This window comes from Myiozetetes cayanensis, unplaced genomic scaffold, assembly GCF_022539395.1.
Source record: "Myiozetetes cayanensis isolate MyiCay16 unplaced genomic scaffold, myiCay2020 scf1, whole genome shotgun sequence".
In the NCBI taxonomy this organism is placed as follows: Eukaryota; Metazoa; Chordata; class Aves; order Passeriformes; family Tyrannidae; genus Myiozetetes; species Myiozetetes cayanensis.
Window position 1 is genome coordinate 137,821,665 of NW_026086604.1, and position 27,559 is coordinate 137,849,223.

Consider the following 27,559-nt stretch of genomic DNA (forward strand, 5'->3'; position numbering starts at 1 on the left):
CGTGTCTCCACGTTCTTTCATTCTACTCTAAAACAGGAAAGCAAACAGAATGGCAAATACAGATGTCACCCAAAAAAAGTGTTTTTAAAAGCAAGATGGAAATGAGAAAGTTTTCTGGGCCCAAAGCATTCACAGGGAGCGATGAGCAGGTTATTCTCAGTGAAACTCTGTGGAAAGCACCTTGTCCAATCTGAATCATTTTATAACAAAGCCCTGAATCCACACAGAAAAGTTTGTTTTCATCCAGGCTGCTTCTTTTTTCCCACAGTAAAAAGGAGTGCCATCTGCTTCACATATAACCCCAGTACTTTCGTGAGGATGATTATAACTCACTGTAATTCTAGGCCATTTTTGTATGCTAAATACACATTTTTGAAAGCACAATAATAACAATGATATTGAAGATTTAATTATAAATGCACAGGTTTTCATACTTGTTTTCAAATATGTTAATTAAAATCTGGCAGAGTTGCAGGGAAAATCAGCTAAAAGGAGTGTGATGTGTATAACATTATCAAGTAGACTATAATTATTACCTCTTCTTGATAAATATGTTCAAAAAAATTAATACTTCAACACTGCACATCTAATCATTTTAATCATCCTTTAATAAAATGGACAAATCCATCAAAATCTAAAGAGGTTCACTCACTGTTACATTTCTAAAAGTGCACAACAGGAACTTCCTAATGCTTCCTAATGACAATAATTAAGCACCTGGCTACAACGACCTGTACCTGTCTGTAGTTCATTTTCAAATAGTTTCTCCCATTAATGACACCCATGCTGAGAACAGAAAGAGAATCTTCATTATGAACAACAACTCTGGGCTGCAGAAGCCTGAAACGGCCAGAGCAGCTCCCTGCTGCCCTGACTGCCACCTCCCTGGCAGTGGCACATGCTCAGCTTTCAAACCAGGTGCTACAGAACAGCTGTGAGAGCACCAAGCTTATGCTCAGCCGCCCATAGCAAATATGCTGCAAAAAAGAGGCTTTTATAAAGAGCTTTCAGGCTTGCCTAAAAATACAGGCCACTTTAATTTTCATAAAATTTGTACACGTTACCTGTTATTTAAACCACAGAGGGTCAGAAAATAACACCCAAGACCTTGCTAAAGTCACGGTTTACCTTTTGCAAAAAGAGCCATAAAAAGCCCATATGTTAATGCCACAGATACAGTTCCTAACTCAACCAAGATACAGTTGCAGGTAAATTTTGGACAAGGAACCTCCCACAAACTCTAGCAGGATTGAAGCTCTCTCTCCTCAAGTAAGATGCAACACTCTCCTGTGTGTGTACACAGACATAAACCAGCACACACACATAAATTTCAGATTAGGATCTGTTCTTTGGGGTTGCACTTTTGGGGCACACATGTCCCTGCAATGGCAGGATCCCAGTTTTACCCACCATTCTTCAAATGTATGAATGCACTCAACATAAAAGATCAAATTATGGCCTATCAGTTAATCTTTACCACAAAAGCAATGCTAAGAAGTGTGCAAAATTCTCTACTTTGAATAAAAGCTGTTCTTATCAACAAAAGAATTTCCTCTGGAATACATGGAGTGAGGGAGATTTTGATAATTGTTACTGTAATGTATAATATTCAGTGCCATAACAAATCACATCTTATTGTCATCTCAGTACCCAGTTCCCATGTAATCTTTCAGTGATAGATCTCAAAGCACTTACTGTTTTATGCTGCAAATCAAACTATCTATACAAAAGTTACCAAAAATCTTACCAAAGCTTAAGAAACCACAATTATACATATATGTATATATTACCTTAAAGGGGCAAATACTGGAACATAAAAGGGAAAAAATGCACTATTAGTGCATATTTGAGATAAAAACCCCATGACACTTAACTTTGCACCATGTTCTTGGGAAACATAAATGTAGCTAAACGCTATCCTAGTTCCCAATCCTTATTGAAAAAGTAAATAAAAATAACCTGACCTCAAGTTTCAATCCTGATTAACTTTCAGGGCCCATTAACTCCACATAAAAATATGCCATTATTAAAATTTTAAAGGGTAAAGAATAATATAAACTAGCATCCCTTTCTTAATCTGTAAATCTATCGTATTCCATATTGCTTTTTTCATGTACACATTTCAGGTGCTATTGAAAACATCTGAAGCAATGATTCATTCCAACAATTTTTATTTAAATAACTGTAGTAGATTTAGTGAAATATTTAACCTAACCAGCTCAACACATTCAAGTTTCAGCATAGCTGTAGCCACTCAATGGAAAATACAATTTTCCCAGTTTAATTGAGTGTACAGTACCTGCGACAGCCTTGACACTACCTGTGTGAACTGCCACAGTGCTAACATGGAGAAGCAGGTTATTCACATAATGCTCTTACCCACCTAACATCGTTAAATGCTGATGTTTATTTGACAAGACAAACCAGAGGAATCTAATCCTGGAACACATGGAGGTTGAAGCACCAAAGGAGATTAAATATCAACTAGGGCAGCTGGATACCATTTCATTTTGGCCTGAACGCAAGCAAAACAAAACAGGCAACCTGACTGGAAAGCCAACAGAAAAGGCCCAGAGCGACAAGAGTCTTTAGCCAGGGCCTGCATCACCCCCCACTTAATTGCATGCTGTTAATGGAAACTGCTTTTTTCCAGCTCTGCACGGGTTTCCTCGTCTCCTTTGCCAAAAGGGACAAAGGCAAGTAAGAGGAGCCATGGCGATGGCTGAGGCTGGGCTTGCTACCAGGAAGGGGTGTGAGAGAGAATCAGACACACAGATAACAAGCATGCTCCTACAATTTAATAATTTCTGATAAACAACTTTGCAGCACTGGGTAAGATGTCCGGAGTCTGTCTAAGTCAAGGGATTTGGGCATTCAGGCACCCAAGACACTTCTTTAAATTGGAGCTTCGACAGCATCTGGACACAAGGCTTTTGCAGAGGCTAACTTTAGCTCCACTTGCTAATCTGCTTATGCTCCCTTGGACCAGGGCAGCCAAACTACGGCTGCTGCTCAAAGCAGGATTCAGAGCCAAAACCTGTCTGTCACCAGAGAATGAGGAGAGAAACCTCACAGTAGTTGAAGTCAGCCTTCAGGAAGGGACATCACAGACTGAGGTGTTAACTGTCACATTTGTGAGCACCTGAACAAGGCAAAACAGACTGTCTGAAAAGGTTTTAATGGAATTTTTTAAATTATGAATATTAAGAATTGTTTTGACTACTACAGATGAGGTGAACTCATATTCATAGAATGGTAAGGGGTTGGAACGGACCTTAAAGATCATATAGTCCCAACCCTCCCTGCCATATGCAGGGACACTTCTCACTAGACCAGATTGCTTAAGGCCTTAACCAACCTGGTTTTGAAAACTGCTGGGGTTGGGGCAAATATACTGGGTGCAAAACGGACAGCAAGGACAGGGAGGTACTTCTCATTGGGTCACCAGTGCAATTACTCCAATATAATTCCCTAGACTATTACAGATTTTTCCAAGCTAAAAAAATAGAAAACTGAATTACTGTAGTCCTTTATTATTCACTTAGACCTCACTGTAAATATCCTGGATAAAGAAGTACTCTACCTATCACATTATACACCAAATACAAACAAGTGCTCATATTTACATTCAGCGAATACATTTCTATGCTGCTACATCACTAGATGGCAGGACCATCTCTCCATCTTATCAACAACAATTACGATGCACTACAAGTAGAAAAAAAATTAAAATTGCTGTGAGAAAATTCACACCACTGTAAATATCAACATAAATTTAAAAGTACTATATAAATTAGTCACTTAATGAAATTGTGATGAATAAAATTCTATACTGCAAACCCAGACAAGTAACGCCTTTACTACAGTATGTAAAATACTCAGCTCTAGCCAGTTCGGCAGTATAAAAGTAGAAAGTAAGACTTATGTTTTTAAAGACAAACATATAATCTACACATTCATTTATTGATGCTGATACAGAAAACTAAATGTATCTCAGGTACCATTGACAAATATTTTTTTCTACAGAAAACCTACACAGAGAAGTAAGCATTACAAAGCATCAAATTGTGATGTAAAAGAAAAAGAATTACACGATCGATCCTATGCTACTGAGCACAAAGATATTTTTGTTAAACTGTAAGCACAAGATCTCCATCCTTAGTTCTAACAGCTATCTCAAAGCTCATTACTTCAGATATAAAATTGAAAACAGGAGAAAAAACCCCTACAAAGCCTCAGTATTTAACTGAACTCAGTTTCGTCTATCATTGTAATGCCCATCACACAGTCCCCTGACAACTAGACATGAAAGACTGTGGTAGACCCAGTGTCTACCACTCTAAACAGCTTAGGATCATCCCTCAGTTTTGCCATCTCCTGCTTCCCTCTACAGCTCATTTATAGTTCTGTCTAAGAGCACAAGTCTCAGTCATCTCTGAAAAGAACTGCTGATGACCTTCTACTGTTGACAATAAAACCTTGGTATTTACCCTTCCCTGCTATTCCTATTTTTATTTTTTTTTTCCTTAGCTACAAATTTCTCCCTTATTCCATGGCTGTTAAATCTTCTTTAGAGCTTTTGGAGACAGACCTTTTCAAACACCTTTCAGAAATCCAAGTGAGAAATATCAAATTTCATCCTAATTCCACCAGAGTAGCCCCAAAAGATTTGTGAAATATGACTTATATTAACAAACATAGGAGTTAGAAACATGTCAACCCTCCCCACAAGATCAGATTCATAAAAACATCAGGACTTTAGAAGAGCAACCAATTGCAAAGTCTTCCTTCATGTTCGTTCCTTTGTCAATTCAGACCCCGCTCCTGCTCACAAGCAGTTGTATTGTATAACAAAATCCGAGCTGGCTGTGCCACATTCCTTCTCCTCATTACCAGGGTGTACCACACCAACAATTTGTCCAAAACAGACTTGCCCAGAATCACACAGGATGTTAGTGACAGAGTCAAAACACAGCCAGCCACAGGAGGAGCGGAACATCATTTTTCCCCAGAGGTCCTCCAATTGTTCTGCCGACTTCCAGGAGAGAAACCTGTCTATCCTCTCTCCTTCCACAGTTGGATTCCTGGGATTTCTTTATATTATGCTTATATTCTGTATGGAATTCTTTTTAAAAATCTAGAAACTTCTTAATTACTTTAATCAGCTATTCTCTTAAAAGTTTTTGTTAAAAAAAAAAAAAAGGTCCTGTCTTAATTCTGTCTACACTGAAGTTTATTGCCATGTCACTAATTTACTGCTTCCAAACTTTTTCTATTAAATTAATTCACTGTGTTACAGACATTGCTGTTGATTTATCTACTGAACTAAACACATAATGAAGCAGAAGGTAAAACCAATAAAAAAAACTTTTTGCTTTTTTTTCCTCTTCTTATTAATTTTGTCATGACTCCAAGAATAATTCCCATAATAGCAACAGAAAGCCTTATGGTTTTTCACTTCAGTCTCTCTGTAAAACCAGCTTTCTAGCAGTGGAATTAAGAAAATAAGTAGTGATGGAAAGATAAAGTCAAAAACAAAAATAACTTGAAAATAAATTAAAATTACTTAAAAATTCAGCCTCCATTTTAGAACTTAATAAAACTAGCATTTTTTAAAGGGACCCCTTTTTTCTTCAGATTATCATTCCTATGGCACAATTTTAGGATTATAACAAAGAAACTTGAATCAAAATCAGTAAGTCTAAAAGTATTTTTGTTTGATCAAAGCATGAGATACAGCTGCTTCATTTTATGAGTCCAACTCAAATGCTAATCTAAACAGCATGAGCTAAGACAAGCAAGGTCCAAATATGCAACAGGTTTTCAATTTCAAGGTTTGAGAATCATGAAATGTTTACTAAAATGCAGCATAAGATTACTGTGTTAATCTCTGCAAGTTACCAAAACATAAATTCACTGAGTACATCAATACATACCTATCAACTTCAAGAGTAATTTAAAAGTAGCCTATCTGGGCTCCATATCACCAGGCTGTTACATTTGGAAATTATTTAGAACAGGTAAGAGCAGTTTCAAATATTTATTTAACCTGGATTCAATATCCATACAGTATCTTGGAGATCCTATGGAAATCTGAAGGAAAGCCCTGACCTTTCCATAAGATAAATGCAATACCTTCAGAGGGGCTAGTTAAGCACTTTCCCTCCCAATAAAAGTAAAGTGAGAGTACACATATTACCCTATTTTTTTTTATTTTGGCAGATGAAAATACAGTTGGTTTTTGGAAGCCATAAAAAGGAAGGGGGTGGGGAAGGGGATGAATGGATACAACAAGATTGTTTTCCTGATCTTTGTACTAGTAAGCATCATACAGCAGCTCTACAACATCTTTACAGAACAATCCCTTAAATTATTAGCAAATATCCCCCAACTCTTTCGCATTTGATTGCAACTCAAAACACAGAGCATGTGAACACAGAGGAAAGAGCCAAGAGGCAGAGGACTAGACAGAAATGCCCTGAAGACCTACCCTGCTCTGGTTGGACCCTGCTGCCTACAGACACAAACCTTTAACTTGCAAGCTAGTTAAACAAGGGTGGTTCCATATTCCAAGAATTAAGTAGTTTACTAAAGTTTATTTGCTTACTAAAGCACCACTTTATGATTTGGAAGGACTAAAGCATTTTTACTAATTAGTAGATGTCAGCTATTATTCTTTTAAGATGTATGACAGGGGAAAAAAAATGTTTAATTCCCTGTTCTTAATCCACATGTAGCTGTTCAGGTGCCTAAATACTGACTCCAAGCCATTAAGTCAAAGGCAATGCTAAAGTTATTTAATTCATTTGCACCTGGTGTAAGTGTCTATATTCAGCCCACCTAACTTCAGATGGAGCATGGAAGAAGGAAGAAAAATGAATTCATTATATTTGTTATATTTCAATAAATGAACATAATTTTACATGCACAGAACTAGAGTTCAGTGAATTGTTTTACAGCAGCAAGCATCAACATTTGTAATAAGTTAGGCAATCATTGTCATTCTAAGAAGACAAGAAGCAAATGCACCACTGCTCTGCATCTGTTTCCCCCGATGCAAATCTGCCCATGTCCGTGAGCTACTGCCAGTGCCAACGCTCCATCACCTGTCTGCAGAGAAAACAGGTGCAGCAGGATGATAGGGAAGACATGGGTGTCTCAGTCTGCATCTGCAGTGCTGCTATTGTACCCAACCAGTGCCATAAACTGAAACAACACTGCCCAGTGCCATTCATCAAAGAGGTGTGACAGTGTCAAGAAAAGAAATATGTTCTCTGTTGACAACTTGCTTTAATGAAAACGCATTGCAATATTTTAAAAAGTTTTCAAAGCTGACTTCTGTTTCTGACAGCTGACAGATTTATGACAGCTATTTTGATGAAAAATGTGCAACAAGATTAACAATATTCAAAATAAAGGAATCAGTGCAGTCTGCCTGAACACGACAAAGTACTAATAGAGGAAGAGAAAGTAACTCAGTAAGCAAGGACTGTAAAAGAGACCTAAGGCTGCTTAATAGCAATGTTTTGAGTTTACAATATTTTAAAAGTTGGAACAGCCCTTAATAAACAAACTGACTTCAAGAGTGACAGACTGTGGGACATGAAGTTCTCACAAGTACAAACATTTTGTGATTGATCTTGCTCTCAAATAAACCAGAATGAAAGCAATGAAAGACAAATAAACAGTGAAGTTATTGCTACCTCCATTTTCTTGGGTTTTCTTTTCAGGAAGCAACTGTGTGGGTTTTCTTTGGTTTTGGGTGGGTTTTCTTTTGTAGCTTTTTTTTTTAAAGAATTAGCAGATGAAATAGAAAACTACATTATGAAAGATTTCCACAACTCAAAGATTACCAGCACAGAAACAACTAAAGCATTTTTAAGTTTATAGTAACCTTTCTAACCGCTTATTTAATAGGCATTGTGAATATAAGTTCAAACCCCTGTGCAAAATTTTTTTTGATCATTGGGGAATAACTATAACCACCATCCTATTCTTCCCTACTTTATCTTCTTTCCAACTTTTGGTCATAAATTCCATCCTGTGCTTCAGCACCCACTCGAGGGTAGATTTTTGAAACCATCATATTGCTACAGAAGTTCTGTCTCTGCTTGAATACAAAAACAAGAGGAGTTGGAAGCCATTGTGCAGCAGGAACGCTGACATATTTGCCAGCATGGAAACATTACTGACACAACTGCAATGCTGCAAGGGATGGCTACAAACTCTTCAGAAGGGACAGGCAAGGAAGGAGATGTGGTGGGGTAAGCCTGTACGTGTTGAGGACAGTCTTGATTGCCTAGAGCTAAATGATGGGACACTAGGGTTGAGTGTTTATGGGTAAGAATCAGGGGAAAGGACAACAGGGCAGATCCACCTGCAGCCTTTGCTAGCTGGGGAGGTGCCAGATGACTGGAAGTTGGTGAATGTGACGTCCATCTACAAGAAGGAACAGAAGATCTAGGAAACCACAGGCCTGACAGCCTGACCTCAGTGCCAGGGAAGGTCATGGAGCAGATCATCTTGAGTGCCATTGCACAGCAAACACAGGGCAACCAGGGGATCAGGCCTAGACAGCAGGGGTTTATAAAAAGCAGGTCCTGCTTGACCAACCTGATCTCCTTCTGTGAAAAGGTGACCCACTTAGCGGATGAGGGGAAGGCTGTGGATGTTGTCTGCCCAGACTTTAGTAAAGCCTTTGGCACCATTTCCCACAGCATTCTCCTGGAGAAACTGGCTGCTCATGGCTTGGATTAGTGTACTGTTCACTGGGCAAAAAACTGGCTGGATGGCCAGGCCCAGACGCAGTGGTGGTGAATGGAGCATTTGGCAGCCAGTCACCAGTGGTGTCCCCCAGGGCTCAGTATGGGGGCCAGTCCTGTTTAATATCTTTATTCATGATCTGGATGAGGGGATCGAGGGCACCCTTTGTCAGTCTGCAGACGACACCCAGCTGGGATGGAGTGTTGAAGTGCTGGAAGGTAGGATGGCTCTGCAGAGGGATCTGGACAGGCTGGACTGATAGGCCAAGGCCAGTGCTATAAGGTTCAACAAGGCAAAGTGCCAGGTGCTGTCTTGGGTCACAACAAGGTAGCATTTTCAGGCTTGGGGCAGAGTGGCTGGAAAGCTGCCTGGCAGAAAAGAAACCTGGTGGTGCTGAACATGAGCCAGCAGTGTGCTCAGCTGGCCAAGAAGGCCAATGGCATCCTGGTTTGTACCAGCATTAGTGTATCAGAGCAGGACTGGGGCAAGGATTGTCCCTCTGTACTCAGCATTGCTGAATCTCAAGTACTGTGTCCAATTCTGGGCCCTCACTACAAGAATGACACTGAGGTGCTGGAGTATGTCCAGAGAAGGGCAATGAAGCTGGGGAAGAGTCTGGAGCACAAGTCTGATGAGGAGCAGCTGAAGGAGCTGAGGGTGTTTAGCCTGGAGAAAAGGAAGCTTGGAGGTGACCTAATCTCTCTCAACAGGTGGGGGTTGATCTCTTCTCCCAAGTAAAAAGAGGAAAGGGCCTCAAGTTGCACTACAGAAGCTTTCAATTGGATCTTAGGAAAGATTTCTTCACAGAAAGGGTCATCAAGCATGGAAACAGGCTGCCCAGAGAAGAGTTTGAGTCACCATCGCCTGGAGCTATTAGAAGATGTGTGGATGTGGTACTTAGGAACATGTTTTTGTGGTGGACTTGGCAGTGCTGGGTTAACGGTTGGACTTGATGATCTTAGAGGTCTTTTCCAACCTAAATGATTTTTTGATTTTATGACTGTAAATCTGCAATATACTATTTTTGCTATTTGCTTAACTTTATTTATTATTTCTTGACTACACCTAATTCATCTGAAAGGTAATTTTTGCAAGATTGACAAGGAAACTATGATCTTGATTTTTCAGTTTTAAACTTACACCACATGAGACATCTCACTATTTCTGACCATACTGGAAACTATAGTAATAAAGGCTGCGGGAGAAAAAAAGAAAATTAAAATAACATCAATTTTTCCCAATGAAATTTCCCTAGAAGAAAAGCTGTCAGTCACAAATGTTGATACTACCTCAACAGATGACAAGAAGCCAGTTACAGCAGAAGGGTGAAATATGAGAATCACTCTCTCAGTACTTTGTATTTATTTTAAATAACAGAGGAACAGTCATTAATATTTACTGTATTTCAAATCAGTCAGATAATGCAATCTTCAGCCTGAAGTCAGATTAAGCAGCAGCTGGTTAGATGGATGTCATCTGTCAAGGGCTGTTCCTCTAAAAGCCACTAATATTGTCAGTGAAAATTACATTCTACAAATCAAAAGAACGTAAGTGTTTGCACTGAAACACACATGAAATCAGACAGTTCCCACTGGATTTTCCCCATGTGCTATTACCTCCATGATCAATTCACACTTCAAGTGACAGAAATTGCTGAGAAAGCAAAACATTGCTTGCTTTCTATCTGAGAACTATACTTTGAGCCAGGGGACATATTTTTAGATAATTAAAATTAATTTTCCTTCTTTTGTCAAGAAACATTAAAATCAACCTGCTGTAAAGCAAAATGCTCACTCACTCTTGCACAGAACAACAGAGGGCAAAACTTTTTTGCTATTACCAAAGTGACAACATGTTAGCTGGAAATGAGATAAATTCCTTTTCCATTAGTAAATTCTGTAACATTAAAGCACAACTTTTTCTAATAGTATTAAAATGAAAACAAAGACCATTCACTCAGAACTTCAGTGAATGTTCAAAATACATGTCAAAATATTGCTTATATAGCACAAAACCCCTAAGTTTTACACCACACAAGGGTCATCATTCCACAAAAAGTGACAGAGCACTTTTGCATACTGAATGGTACTAAAATACTAATTTTCTGTTTCTGCTAAAGTGCTGGGAATATGAGCATTTGGAAATGGAGTGTCAGCAGTAGGTATGTCCAGAAATCGTTCTTTTTTTTTCCATCTAGTTTGTATTCAGTGTGTTTTTCCCTCCTTAGCTGGAACAGAATGACTAAACCTAGAAAACATATTACTGCAGCCAACAGTGTCTCCTGAAATGCATCATCCCATTTTGAGAATATAATGCTGCACAATGAGCAGCAAGAGAAATACGTAGAAAAGACCAGTAGAAGTCAGGCAGGGATTTTATGAAAAAAACATGCTGCGTCCTTGCTAACCAGGGAATGCCACCAAGAATTTTAAATTAATAATCAGTGTGCAGCAGTTCTGGCTGAGTGCCAGCTGGATTTTTTAGAGTGGATTTGTAGAAAAGGATGGGGAGATCCCTCCTGGACAGCACATGGAAGGTGAAGCAGGTATGAGTGTAGCTGGCATGTCCGCGACAGTCACCAGCATGGCAGAGGTTGAACCACAGGATATACAAGGAGTTGCCAAGAAAGCTGGGCTTGTTCAGTTTTAAGAGGAGGCTAAAAGAGAAGCTTGTTGTTGTCATCTATAGCCTAATGGGAGGGCAGACAGAAAACAGAGCTGGGATGTTCTGGGAGGTGACCCAGAAGTGGGAGGAGAAGCAACAGTCACACTAATTGCAACATAGGGAATTCAGATTGGGGTTTGGAAACACTTTTTCACCTTGGCAGCAAATATGGAAACAGGTGCACAGAGAAGCTGCACAAGCTCCATCCCAGGAAATACTGAGATTCAGACCACACAGGCCCTGTTTGTAGCAGGGGATTGGACTTGGTGACTCTCAGAGGTCCCTTCCACCCTCAATCATTCTGTAGCTCTATGAGTTTCGTTTCTCACTCTCCTTGGTGCATGCCTACATTTCAACAGCAGATCAAAAGCATTCAAGTGGGTATTTGAATTTGTGAGAAGTTTGGTGAATGGACACAGAACCCATCAGCTCAGCATGCTGCATTTCACCAAATTTAACCCCGCCTTTCAGGGGTCACCACCAGCCTTTTGTGGGCACAAGTAAGACCAAGGACCTGCCTTCCCCTACACCTCCTTTGCTCTGCACTTCCAAATTTGACCCCTGAAGGCCATTCCCAACCAGCTTTACTAAGGGAGATTCCTCCTCTGCTGTAACATCCACAGCTATGGTGACAGCAAACCTGCTCCCTCCGTACAGAGTGCTTTGCAGCAGAGGCCTTTGTCTCTCTACCCCTTCTTCCATGAACCCTGCCCTTTTTTTCTGAGAGGGTTATCAGCACACTGACCCCACTCTTCACAACCAACAATTCCCAGTGCTGGAGCCAGGGAGAGGTGGGAAGCACAGCTGTGTGAGGCCACTGTGCTCCGCAGCACCACCAGAGTCTTAGATCAGCTGAAATCCTCCACAGAGCCACACCTATAGGAACCCAAAATGGTGTTAACTGTTGTTACATGAGATATAACAACAATTACTCAGGCAGAATTAAAGTCATGGCTCAATTTACGTCAGATGAACCTCTAAATTGTCAAAATAAAGCCTAATATTTTGCTTGCATTAAAGAACTCACCAACTAAATTTGAAAACCTCCTGGCAACATGCTGTTATTTCAACACCACAGCAAAATATTTCTTGAGATGGTATGACTGTATGTAGTGTCATAATAACTTCTGGGACAAGACACCAAGGGAAGAAACCCACCACCTCTGGAAGAGGGTAACTTCTCTCTCAGTGCACTGGAAATCAGCAGAGAGAAGGGCACCAACCAACACCATCACAGCAAATGCCACCAAGGCACGAGGATTTACACTGCTGTAGGGAGCACACTAATCTACCACATCTCCAAAACCAAGCCTCAATAAGAAAAGGAAAGCAAGAATTCAAGGCTCATGATGGCCAAGCCTCTCACTACCATCAACCTCTCACTACAATCTGCTCTGATTTTACTTTGTGTTTAACTGAAGGTAGGCCTGTTTCCCCAGCTGCAACCCACCTTAACCTGCTACGACCACAGTTTTAATAATAATAGCTAACCACTATGGGTAACAGCTTGCCATGCTCCACAGAGAATGAGTTTTGCTAGACCAAGTTTCTTCTAACAACCCAGTTGCCAGATGAACCTACATGCTCTTATCTCCCAGTGCTGTTACACACATCACATGCTTTTTTCTCTTTACATGCTTGTCTGGTTTCGTTTTATAAGAAACAGGATCAGATTTTTCACAACAAATCCTGAGGGCTCACACTTAAAGCTGACTTCCTTCTCCCCAGACAGGGCATTTGAGATGCCCCAGAGACTTCAAAACAAGATCTTGCAAAAAATAGGAAGAAAATCACTAGAAGAAAAGTACTCACAGATCATGGTCTTCAAAAATTACATCTGAAAACTAATTATTTGAGATTCCTCTCATCCCTAATTTTTCTTTACTGCTTAGTTAGCTTAACAGACTACAAGTCATTTTGCTTTGCTTGTGCTATGGGCTTTGCTCACCAGACCTGTCACACACCAGTAGCCCTACACCTGGCACATCTACAATAAATGTTCTTTACCACAGAGTTTAATGTGGAAAGCCATTGCTTTCTCTGAACACTCCCCTCCCCTCACACCCCCACCCTCCCAGGTGCCATTTTCCAACTCAGTCTTTCTCTCTAGTAAGAAAGCCCAAAGTGTACCCCACAGGCCTTTGCCTGCTCTCAAAAGTTCATAACAAGGGATCTGGAGCACTCCTATGAACTGAGCCATATTTAAACACAGGGATTGGAAGATTTTCGAACAACACCCTCTTTGTGTGTATTGTTCTGCATCTGCAATAGCGGGCAGTAAACCCCACACGGTTCTGGAATTGTCCCGTTTGAAAGAAAAGGGAAAACAAGTTTGTCAGCTCAATTTTATGAAACTCTTAGGAAGGAAAATAGGAATATACATGAACAAACCACAAATCCGCAGTCTATGCAAGCACTTTTTACTCTTGTATGAGCCTGAAATTCTGCCAAGTTCCAAAATGTTGTATCCAAAACATAAGTAGTTATCAGAAAAACAGTTTCAGATCTTAATTAATCCACTGAGGCTCCAGCCCATGTCATAGTAATCAGTCAGTTGGCGCTGACAAAGAGAAATAGGACTTGAGAGGCTCTCACAAAACAGCTAAAAATAGCACTGGATCTCTTTGTTATAATCCCCTGCAAGTATGGATCTTGCTCTCAGATTTTCTTTTCTTATTTATAGGTTTTACTTCATGATACTGAATTTGTCTTTCATTCAAAACATAAAAAAAGGCAACCTCTTCTCCTAAAACTATCAAACATTTCACACATCATGTAGCCTAATGCTCATATACCTGAGAAGGCCAGCCTACATATCTCTGCAATGTGGTTTTTCAATTAATATGACAGTATCAGCAGCCAGTGAAAGTAATTACCATCATAAATAACTTGATAGGAAGATTATCTTGAACGAGGTTAATTTCTACATTAGATGAGATAGTTGATATTGTTGGGTTTGAACACTTTATGATTTTCAATTTCTAATAAGTTAGCTAAGCTACAAACAACCAAAAAAAAAAAAACAAAAAACCACAAATGGAAAGCCCTCCTCCAAAAAAAAAAAGATAGAAAAACTCACCAAAACAACAAGAAAGAAAAGTGCAGCAATTTGCCTTAAACACAATCACATCATCATAATTCAGAAAATGCGACAAATGCCTTTTTAAAATGTTCTTGTATACTCACTATTATTTTACCAGTGATTTAACAATTTTAATTTTTGGGAGGAAAAAAAAAGGTCAAAATGAAAATTTTACAAAAAAATAATAATTCAAACTCTGCAAAAAAGGGAGGTCAGCAATGCAAAGGTCAAGGAAGAAGAAAAGGATTTTGTAGTGTATTGTGATTTAGAGAGACTTTGATTGATATCCATCTACAAAAATATTTAGAAAAGTAATTTTGGCTTGCATCCCTGTATAAGCAGAAGCAGAGTCTTGTTCCTCCAGGGAACCACCCAAGTAAAACCACATATATTGTGAGCAGCAAAGTCTACTATTGTCTTCTAAAACAGCAAAGACCAAAGCACAGTTTTAAATATTCTCAGATGTCAAACATCTATTAGAAAAATGTTTTTAAAATAAATAAATAAATAAAAAGGAGAAAGAGACTCGATCACCAAAGAAACAAAGAGCATTTTAAAGCAACATTTCTCTTGGTGCAGTAACTGAACTCCTAATCACTCAATAACTCAGGCCTGGAATGATCCTGCATAACCACGAGAGTTACACTGGACTGAGCAGAGTTAGGTCTGGCTGGTTGAAAACTGATCAGATTCTGGTAACTTCAAAAACCACAAATTTCTTCAGTATTTTAAAATTTCAATTTTAAAAAAAAAATGCGTTTGAGCTTCGTGTTCACCAGCATTTCCAATACAAATAAAAGTATGTGTATTGCTGTCGTGGGAAGAGGGGGAGGGCGGGGAGGAGGTAAGAATGGTTTTGTCTCACTTAATTATAATGATCTAAAAAACAAGATCAGGCTTGCAGAAAAAATTAACTTTTCTTATAGTTAACTGGAGCATTTAGAAGGGGAAAAATACATTCTTCAGATCTATCCAGTACACAAAAGTTGATCAGAAAAGAGTGCCTCATTTCAGCTGTATCACCCACTAATGTGCTGTAATCAAGCCAAAGTAGTAAAAGTTTCTTAAAATTACTCCTATAATTCTGAATCTACGAGGACTGCAATTCAGACACACATCCCTGTGAACAATGACTTTTAGTAAAACACTTTCTGGAAGCGACACCATAAAAGATTAAGTTGAAACAGATGAATTTTTCTTCCTTTTCAATAAAAGTAGAATTTAGAGTATTAAATAATTAAACCAACAAGAATACACATTGAGGACTTGTTCAAGAAACAGTCTGAATTCAGTAATTGAGCATATTTTTCATTAACCACTAGAGGTCACACAGTAACCATGGCAGCTATCCAAAAGATGAGAGGACTCAAGAATCCTATGGTCTGGTAAAATCAAAAGATGGGGGTACTCACTGATTTGCACCTACAAATGGAATCATTAAATTAATTTGAGTAGCCTATTTCCCCAAAGGATCCAATGAACACAAATGCTCACAGATGTCACTTGGTATTTTACACCTTCAGAAAATTAAGATCTATGATATTTACTTCTGAAAAACACATCCAATAATAGGGGCTATGGGGCGGGATTGTCAGAGCTTGGTGCCCTCTTTGAAGGTTTTTCTGATTTCTCCAAATGTTTCCTCATTTAAAACTTCTGGAACTTCATTTCAAAGAAAACGGCCTCAGCTATGACTATAATTAACACTAAAGAATCACAATAAGCTGGAACATGCAAAGATTTTACTAGTCAATGTCTTGCTATTTAAATAGACATTTGAAGATTCCAAGAACAACAGAAATAGTATTAAAAACAAATATGATCCCCCACACTTCAAATTCTTTTTAAACTAATACCAAAGTTTACACTGGACACAATAACTTAAATTCTCTTCAATCTGAATGGATATATTACCCCAAAATTTAGGTGCAGTTGTGATGGTCAGGGCCTACTGACCATCTCTTGACCAACTCACTACTTGCTTGTGAGAAATTCACTTATACTGCTCATAAAAATCTAGCCTATTTTCAAGCATTTGCAGAAACACTATTCTCAAAGTGTTAAAATGCTTTATATTCTACACAGCTAATTAAAAAATCCCTGTAAAGTTCCTTTAAACCCTTTCAAAGGCATCCTGTGCACACAAATGCAGAGTGTAAGATGCCTTGTAGTCGGTGATCCTGTGGTCCTTTCACACTAGATTAAATTGGGGATCAGTATACAAAGATGTTTCATGAATTGGCTCACTTTTTATTCCATTTACTACAGTGTACACTACATCTTCTCTTTGGAGAAATTTCATTTAATTAGATCCCAGCTACAAAAGATAAAGACCTGTGTATGAAAGTCTTTTACTACAGCAGAGCAGCACTGCCAAGGCATTAAACTGCCCTCTAACCCTAAGAACTGGTCCCACCAGAACAGGTGCTGCTGCTGACTTGCATTACCTGTTCTAGAATAAGTAAAATATTTCACTCCCTAAAGCTCTCAGTCTGGTATATTTCAACATTAAAAAAAAATAATAATAGTGAAGAGCAGTGGAACAGTTGTAATCTGAATAATAATTTCTAAAGTTTCAGCACCCATCGTGTTTTTCAGCACGACAGACAACACTACCAAAAGCTCACAGGGCACATATTGCATTATAGGAGAAATTCCTTGGTACAAAACAGAAATCAGAAATCAAGTCTCAAAAGCAGAAAAGATGCAGACTTTTCTAGCCATAAAATTAACACCACAAGTTTAGTTAGCTCTCAAGAAATATTACAGAAAAAAATCCAGCTTTACCTGTACCCAAGCTTGTATGTACACACATCCATACTCACACACAGATCACAAATCAGCAGAGAATGCTTTCCACTTCATAGTAACACAGCAAGTTTATAATTTCTATAAAAATTTAGGAGGTAAGGATATTTTTTTTAAGAAATATCCAAATACAAACCTGCTTCTTCTGTGCCTGCCTTTTCTGAGCACCCGATGTAGCTGACTTAAAGCTAAGAGACTTGGACTGTCTCCTAACTTTCACTGAATCTCTCCGGCGATCATATGAAAAAGACGATGACTTCTTTGTAATTTTCCTCTTAGGTGTGTCTGCCATTTCATCCAAAGTATGGTTACCTTCAAGCAAACAGCGTCCCAAGAAAATAAAAACTCGGTATCATCAAGCTTCCACCAAGCTTACGTGAAATAATCTTCAATCCTATAGGGAATGGAGCAGCCTACAAGGAATGGAGCCCACCTAAAACAAGTTCAGTTCTTCCCACAGGCTGTACAAATGAGAAAAGCCGATGGTCCTGCAATGCTGTATGTCACTGAAGAGCAGGCAGAACTCCTTCTTGCTGTATAAACTCGAACAGGCTTCAGCAGTGATGCTAATCTGGAAATGTAGTGACTATCCTGCTGAGCACGCTAAAGGTGAACGGGAGGTAGTTCCCTGCACACCAACAGGGTGTGGAAGTACACCAACAGGGTGTGGGGATGAAGCAGAAGACTTTGGGTTCAAAGCATCTTCTTAACTCCTTCCTTCCTGGGTTACTGCTAGGAAGGTAACTGAAAAGTCAAACTGGTAAAAGCTCACCAAAGAAGACAGCATTATTTTCTTCTCTTTGAATCCAAGGCACTTTCTGAAGGAACCTTCAGCATGAGGTAGCTGCCCCATTAAATGCATTAGGGGCCCTGTTTTAATCCAATTTAAATATTCCCTTTTGTCTCTTTGTCAGTAAGACTATTCACACTACAAACTTATGAGGTACTATGGCTACTAAGTCCACTAAAAAATAAAGTCCATGACTATGTATGAATCCTTCCTGGGAAATAACTCTGAAATTACAGCACTCTTCTTAAGACCTGTTGGTATCAATGGATAAGAGGGTAACACTAATGAATTCTCATCCTAGTGACAGTGTGGGAATCTTATCAGACAGCTGAGATTGCAACTTTTGTATCAGGACTGCGTTTAGGTAGGAAGGTTTCTCTTGCATAAGGTATTAGTCAAGGAACACTACAAGGGTGTAGAGCCCCGAGACTTGCTGCTATTGATTTCCATTAAGCAAAACATATACAAAGTGCAGAGCTCTACAGACCTAACACTGAGATTTAATCCATGCTGAAAGACAAGAAGGAAAAGTACCTTTTGACAAACTCAAGCCATTGTGCAGGGTCTTTTCTAGAAACTTTTCCTTATTTTATTCATGACACTACTTAGCATACAAAACAACTGTGAATAATTTATACTTGCAGGATTATCCATTACTATAATTAAGCTTTAATATGGGTCAGTCCTCTAGTGTATGAGTCTCATCACCTCTGTTAGGAAATATCTGTGAAGTTGGAACAGCATTTCTTTAAAGACCTGCTGATATCAAGGAGTAAGAGGGTAGTGTTAATGAATTCCCATAACCAACTCTTCCTGCAACTTCTTCCTTTGTTGTAGGATGAATAATATACCTTTAGGACAAAGTGATACGGCTAAAAGTAATGAAAATTCATCAGAATGTCATGCATGTATTAGCCATAATGGCCTAAATTTTGGACTCACTGCACATTTTTGTGGAGATTTACACTGTGAAGAATTAGAAAGCACTGCTTCATATTATCCACAGCTACATCTAGCTAGGGAATCTGTAATTATTAAAGGACATACCAAAAATCCATTATTAAATATTTTTAGTAAAAAGTATCTCTTAATTGTGATGTGTTTATAATGCTGTAGCAGTCATCATCCACAGCCACATATTGACCTTGAGTGTTACTAATATTAGACCTTCTGAGACCATCATCATTTCAACACTCTCTGTGGTTTTCACCAAAGTTTAGATTAAAGAGATTCTTCCTCACAAACTGGGATCCTACTTAAATTACCAGTTCCCATGATCTACAAGCATCACCTTTTTGAAGGATAAAAAGAAGACAATTTGACATTATGTGTGCTCACAAACCACGACGTCTCAAGAAAAAATATATCCTCCAGAACTTCTTTAAGCATCTACAGTATTTGATAAAAATCACAGGTATTCTGATCTATCAGAAAAATTAAGGTCAAGAAAAGTTTGCAAACATGAAGATAGTTAGTTACAACAGTCTCATCATTCTTGTTTGCACAAAAATGAATATTAGCAATTAAGACTGACAAAGGCACAAATAAAGTTTAAAATTGCATCTGACTTTGTATCAAGTACAAAGTACAATACTTATCATTTCACTTCAATTAAAAAAACATTAGACCTAAAACAGGTGCAATAAATGTAACAAGAATTATCAGCACTAGTGAAAGGCCTCCCAAATGAGAGGAAGTAAATTACAAAGGAAACTGAAAAGGAGAGAGGCCCTTAAAATCATTAAAGGTCTGATTTATACTTATTCACAATTCCCCTAAATACAAGAATCTGCAGCACTCAACAGATACATTTTGAAAACAAAAGGTAGTATTCTAAATAGTAAACATATCTCCTTTCATTTACTTTGATAATGAAAATTTCAGTCTGATTTGATGCCCCAGACCTTGCATTGAAAAAGACAAAGAGCAATTCCTCAATGACACCTTTGATTCTACAGTCATCTACAGTTTGCTTCTTACAACCTCTTTTCAAGGCTGAAAATTTGGTCCACTGCTGCTAGAGAAGCCTTTAATTTATACCTGCAGTCAACGCTGGCATTTGCTCTGTGCTTTTTGCTATTTCTACAAAATCTTTTTTGGTTGCTTCTTTTGTGGTTGCAGGAAGTAGAAGTCTCACCACCAGCACACACAGCAGAAGACTCTACCACTCATTCCCTTCTTCACCCCTTACTTCACCATAGGGACCATCCTTTGTTGAATTTAGCATGTTTATGAAATAGAAGAAAAATACTCGCTATTTTTGCAAGGAAGAGTCTTCTACCATTTCAGTAAATAAATCTGCTATGAAATGGGGTCCAAAGAGTACCAGAGCACACACAAGCTAAGTGGTAGGACAGGGATGAAAATGTGAGGGAGAGGTAGACACAAGGGCAAACTGCTGGAAGCCTTCTTAGACCTGATTATGTCTCACAGAGCTGTACCCTGCACTGTAAGCCACTGTTCCCAGAGGTCTATTGCAAAATCAAAAACATTCTCCCAAATGTAACAGCTAGCTCGGAACTCATTAGTTTGTGTATTCAGTTAAAGTAGTCTCTCTCAAAAAACACATCACCTTTGCCAAAATGGTATTACATCCACCTTGTTATTGTCTACTCCATGGATGCTTCTGAAACCCTTCATGACCAGCTTTCACCATCAACGTTCAGTTTCATACACAAAAATGAGATTGGTCACTCCAATATTCAAATCCTCCTTCCCTTCTTCCAGAACAATTGCAAAGATGTTGAACAATACATGCTTTATTTTCCATCTTCCAACCAGTTATATATCCATAAGAGCCTTCCTCTTATTCCATGCCAAGTCTGTGGGGTTTTTGACTGTACTAACCCAGTTACTGTTGTTTAGATCTGTCTTTCTGCTGAGAATACAGGCACAAGGTATGACTTCCTTGACAACACTGTCATGATCTTCCCCAATATATCATTTTCATGCATGGGCCTGCTATACCTCAGAGAACAATTTTTACTGAGATACTCGATTTTCAGAAGTCAGATTTACCAACAGCAATTCAGATCTCCATGGAAAGTAAATTATAAATTTATAAATGTCACTCTTCTCCTACCTGGTAATTCCTAGTGCATTGATTCAACTGCTTTAGTAATACAGGAAAGAAATTGAGATATTGCAGTTTACCTCAAAAATAAACAGCAAATCATGAATGGAAATGCTGTCTTCACACAGCTAGAAAAAACTAAGTGATAAGGAGGTTAATAATTTGAAGAACAGTGCTGAAACAGGTGAAAAACTAAGAACTACAGATGGGAGACAACACTTAGTTACATCTAATATATCTTAGGGATTGGAAAATGCATACAAGTGTTTTAATTCCATTCTTTGAAGGAAGATAATATTTGTATTTATTACTTCCAAACATGACTTCATGAAATAGCAGCTGGAAATAAAGGCTGTGTAAATTAGCTCAGTTGGTTAGAGCATGGTGCTGATGATGCCAAGGTTGTAGGTTTGATCCCTGTATGGGCCATTCATTTAAGAGCTGGACTCTATGATCCTTGTGGGTCCTTCCAACTCAGAATATTCTGTGATTCTGTAAGAACTTTGATTTTCTACTTTAAATCCATCAGCAATAGACCTAAAAATCATCCCAGTAATAATGAGTCCCTAGTGTTAAAGCAAGAAAACTTGGTTGAACTGGACATATTCTGATTTTACCAAATTTTCAGAATTTCAGTCCATGTAAAATTGTCACTCTAAAAACATAATTAAAACCCACTGACAAACAGTAGATGACATCAAGAGCCCATTGTTCAAAACCTGAAGGTTTTTAATTTTTTAACAAAAAATAATCATGGAATTGTTACACGAAGGGTTTCCTTGCCAGCATCGATACTTTCCCAAGCTTGGTGGCTCAAGCAGTTATTTTGAGCTGTTACAAGAAAAGAATGCCTTATGCTCAAAATGTGTTTTGCCAAGTCACTTAACGAGTAACAACAAATTGTTTCAAGGTCATCCTGTTTTCCTGGGATACAGGGAATGCAGTGACAGAACAAGCACACTGTGGCAGACACAATCACAGCAAGAGTTAAAATTATTCTGATAGAAAGGTTTTGAGGAGAAAAGAAGAGCATACCAATCATGGTATTGTACATAATAAAAATCATATTTCTGAGTAATTTTTTTTTTGCATTTTTAGGATTTGCTGTCAGATTTGCTGCATAGGACCTAGCTGTTTTTTCATTCACTCCAGAGTTTTATTCTGTTTATGGTAGAAACAAGAAGTACAAAAAGTTGTTGTTCTTCTGTAGTCATGGTTTTAGGGTTAAATTCTTAACTTGCAGAGTCAAAGAGAAATAATATGTAAATTCAGCTGCAAGTTTACTTAAATGAGGCAGAGACACACAAATTTAGAACAAACAACAGTACTTTGAGTATTCTGATTATGTGCTGATGGAAATCTAAAGATAACTCAAGTTTATCTGTGCAACTTTCATCAACTTCAAAAGCTCTTTTACATTTTTTAGAGAATGAACAGACACAGAGTTACCAGAATCTCATTCTTTCTAACAGCATCCTGCTATCACTGGAGTACCCTGAATTCACTACAGAAATGGGGTCTTGCATAATTGTCCCTAAAAAGAAGATTGAAAGGGCAAAAATCAATAGCAGTGAGATACTGTAATCACAGCTCTCCAGTCCTGAGCTAGCCTTTAACCTTAACACCATAGTGCATTTGCTCAAAATAGCCTTATTTCTGTGTTGGCTTCAAGTTAAACATTTGTTACAAACAAAACAGTCATCCTTTCCAAACCCACATTTTGCGTATCACATGCTTCTCTAACTCAACAGAGCTTTCCAAGAGGAAGTAAACAAAACAACAGTACTATTTAGAATTGACCATCTGTTTTAACACAAAACCCAATAGTTCATTTCCTTTCCACTACACTGGGAAAAGGTCCTAGTTTGCCTTCAAATATGCTCAAAGACTTTTTCCCATCACACTAGAAGCAGGCAGGGACTAAATTCATAATAATATCAATAGAGTCTCTGTAAGTCTCTAAAAGCAGATGCAAAGGAAACGATTTCACCGAATTTCATCAGAAGTTTGCACAGTTAACATGGTTAAATCTAAATCATGAATGTTTATAAATTCCATTTCAGCACAGATCTATGAAATTAATCTCCATCCCAATCTCACCATTAGTATTCCACTCAAACCATCAACTTCTTGTGTGTCATTTCAGGAGGTTCAAAGTATGTCTAAACATCAGTAAGCACCAACACCACCCTGAACTGACAGTGACCAGGGCCAGATACGAACACCACACACATTGTGCTGAGCACAAAACTTCATTCCAGGCAAGACCAAACCATATTCCTCTGGTTTTTATCTCTGCATTCAGTGGGCCTAACTATGAATTATGCAGGGTGAAGAGCTGGCTGAACATTTGAAAATGTTAAGCAAAGAAAGCCCATGCCTGCCTTAGTTTAGAGAAATAAAGCCAGGCTGTAAATCTAAGCGTACACCAGATTACAGTGATTATTTTTGAGAAGTAGTGTTGAATTTATTAGGACAGTGATAAAGCAAATTATAAGATGCTAATGCTTTTACATTTACAGGTTGCTAATCCCAAACAAACAAAAAAATAATACATTTGAGCAAATTAATTTATGAGTAATTGACATTACGTTCCTACCTAAATTGTTCCAAAGTAGCTCTATTTGCCCAGCTGCTCACCACAACCAGTGGCTGTTAATGGCAGATCCTTCTTATTCTCTTGGGAAGAAAAACTTCTGATTTTTCAGGAATGTAGCTACACCAAACACAGATATTTTGATCCCTAAAGTTTCCACTGAGCAACAGTCTGAGCATTATTATGCAGAAAACAATTACACAAAATTGCACATAAAATAATTTTTTTAAGTTGTCCAAAGTACAGATTAATGTTTCAGTGAGAATTCATTCAACTGGGAGCAAGTTATACTCATAAACTTTTTTTTTTTTTTTTTAATGGAAGATTACACCACAATTTCCTGGATGTTTTTCCCATGGATAAACAAGGGCCTCTGAGATCCCAGAAAATTGTTCAATATTACTCCCAAAGTATGAGGATCAGTGAAATGTCTATGTGCCTCAGTCTGCCAGAAGAGAACATGGCTAAGGATAGTTGGATTTTGGCTTTATTCTGCAGTTGGGGTTTTTCTGCTGCTGAGAATGTCCGCCTACTAAAAACTGAACTGAGGTCATCCAGTATGTTATCATCAAGTTGGAAACTTGTCAAGTTGACATATGTTTTTTGAGGGCCTTCAAAGAGAGGGCAACTTGTGCAAGTAGCAGGAATCCAAAGAAAACAGGTTGCTAAACTGTCTTTAAAACACTGGTCTAATCACTAAACGCACAAGAAACCAGTATTTTTAAAATAATGAGAGTAGCTTACACAGTGGACTAAACATGAGTTAAAGGGAGTTTCTTCTCTTTTATTTCTGGAAAATAGATATTTGCTATTCATCAGCCCAAGCTTTTCCAGGAGTTTTCACAAACAGTACTAAACATGCTCATATTAGAACTGGAATAGATGCTACTAGTTGAAAACAGAATCTTGTTTCTTGTAGCCAAATATTTTGTAAAAACAATGAGAATGAGTCAACTCATTTGTCTTCATGTATGCACAGACATGCATGCATAAAAAACCCTGATATATTTCAATAGAAAACTACACATATTTCCATAGTAAAACCTGGGAAAAAATTGCATTTCAATAAATTACAAAAAGTTTTCTAAGAAAAAAATTATTCAAATGAGCATTTATTAATTTTTTGTTTAATTCTGTTATTACCATTAACTGCATGAACCAAGAAAGTTCATGCGTAGTTGTATTGTGTAATATGAATGTCCAAGTCACATGCCAGCTAAGTTAAAATGCATCATGCACTGTCTCAATGAACTATGCTAAAGGGCTTAAGAAAAGCTGTTTCAGAAAGGAACAAAGGAAAAAAACAGCTTAGTAAAATCAATTTTTCTGGGTAGTTTGTTTCATGTTTTTCTCCTTTTTTTAAGGAGGAACAACACTGAACATCACAAATTATTTCAGAAAGCAACTGGCTAACCATTACTCATCCATTCTGTAAGTGACATGAGAACACCAAAATATAGGGACAGAAGAAGCTAAATAAAGTCACCCTACCATTCTGCATTTTAATGTGAAGGACACCATCAAAGATATTTCTCTCATTCCATTCAGAACAGCTGCTCTCTCTACGGGTCTTTGTATTTGTTGTAGGACAGAACATTTTCTCCATGGAGACAGTGGAATAGGAGTAAATATATTCTTCACATCACTTAAGAGTTTTATTTTACTAATGCAGTTAACTATACAGAGCAACAAATACAGGAGGGCAAGTTAGCCCTGAGCTGCTTTGCATTCTGTATTGTGCTGATATGACACTGCAAAAACAACTATGGAATAAAAGCAACATTAAAAAGACAAAAGATACATTTATCCCTGGAACTGATCTTTAAGTCTAAAGAACCATGATAAGAGCAAACTGATTTTAAAAAGTACAGATGTCAGGTAGTAAACAGAACAACAAGCTCCTCTTCAAGAATGCAAGGAAGTTTCTTGTCAAAATGAACACAAAAACATTGTGTTTATTTTTGCAATATTCTAGATATCTTTGCCCCAATTAAAAAATAAAAAAGATAAATATATAGGCTAATATTTAATTTTGAGCACAACTAATCCTACAGACCTCAGTAATCATTCAATTAAATGTTTAGACACCATTTGTTTAAATGCTTTTTTACAAGGTATCCCTAAGTGTACACATATGAAATATCCCCAACTGGAGATATAATCCAAGCTTTGCATTAATGAGACCTATACTAGGTTCTGCCAACACAAAACTAGTTGATACACATGCTATGGAGGCAAAGCTAAAAATCCAAAACTAAAGGGAACCAGGAAAGAGATCTGTAAAACACACCAAGGGGAAACTGAAAAACCAATGACTAATGACCAAAATACTCAAAAAGAACCAAAGGTGAAGGTCAAGTGAGAATGACTAATTCCAGGATCTAAAGCAGTATAGCACACTGTATGTTTATATTGTACCTTTTTAATCAATACTATGAGGTCCTTTAAAAAAAGAAAATTTTAATCAAAAGTGCCATCAGTAGAGATGAGCTTGGCAAATGCAGAGATAAATACTACTAATTGCTAGGCATCTTGTCCATCTATACACAAAAACAATACTGTAATAGTGACTGCCTGCTTCAGTTGCAGTCAGAGTTTTTCAACTATTAGTCACGCACATAAAAACACCCACAGAGTTTCACTGTAAGGAATTACCCCATTTGAAGGCAGCAAGGCAAGGTAACAGCCAAAGAATAAGGTCTTGAAGTCACCAGAATTCAAATTTCTTCTGAAGGGAGGAGTACGTGAGGAGCTAAGAAGTGCATGATTTAAATAACTGTGTGTATACATACATACATATATACATAATTTTAGTAACAACTTGCACCAGCCTCCTTGAGGCCTGTAAGCAAAAGCTAAACTAATCATGCAGCTGAGCACTTCAAGTGAGATAGCCAACTAGAGGTTTTAATTAGCTTTTCATGAAATCTTAGCTGGGCACTATTTTTATGGAAGAAATTCCTGAAAACTCGGCACTGTTACTCTATACGGCTTGAGTAATCCCAACATTTCAGACAGCGAGGAGTCTCCATATGCCAAGACTCCTCACATAATTCTTCTTTATAAAGTCCTGGTTGAAATAACCATGTAAATTAAATTTTGTCACAAGAAATAACTGCAGGCAAAGTATCTATTTCTGAAAAATTAGCTTAAGAGTCATCATTTGGCCAGTTTTCAAGGAGCCTTCAGAGTGCCTGTTGCTTCCAACAGCGACAATTAAGGATTGTCGCTTCACTGTCTGTGAAGGAGCATGGTCCTAAAACACATTTCCAGACTGAAGTCTGTATCAGGCTCAGATTCTCTCAAGAGCTTCAGCAAACACATCTCTTTCCAGAGAAAAGTGGCATATTTATATATGACTTCACAGTTTGCCACAGTGTTTCCTACCTACCTTTTCTGAACATGTAACTCAAAGATACAAATATCTATAACCTCAAACAAACAGCCAATAAACAAAAGTCTATTAGCTGACTGTGACCTAAATCTCCACTTAAAAAAAAGAATAAAAGCAGTCAAAACCCAGCAGTGTGTAATACTGTCTCAAGTTCTGTGTAACTAGCAGTTCTGCCAAAAACAATTTTTGAAAAACAATCCAACACTCCACAGTTTAGAACCAGAAATTTTTTGGACATATTCAACTGGTAACACAAAGCTAAAAGGTCGATTTAGAGAATTTTTTTTTTTAATTGCATTATTGTTCCACTGTATGAAGGTTTTTTGTTCTTGCAGCCTTCTTTTCCTATTTGAACTGTTAAATAATGAAAAAGGATGGGAAACCCATTG

At 37.9% G+C, this 27,559-nt stretch overlaps 1 protein-coding gene across 13 annotated transcripts in view; it reads right to left on the bottom strand.

Annotated features, from left to right (window-relative positions):
- The window catches only part of PARD3 (par-3 family cell polarity regulator), a 446,652-nt gene that overhangs the window by 369,739 nt on the left and 49,354 nt on the right, over positions 1-27,559 (bottom strand). The window lies entirely within an intron of this gene.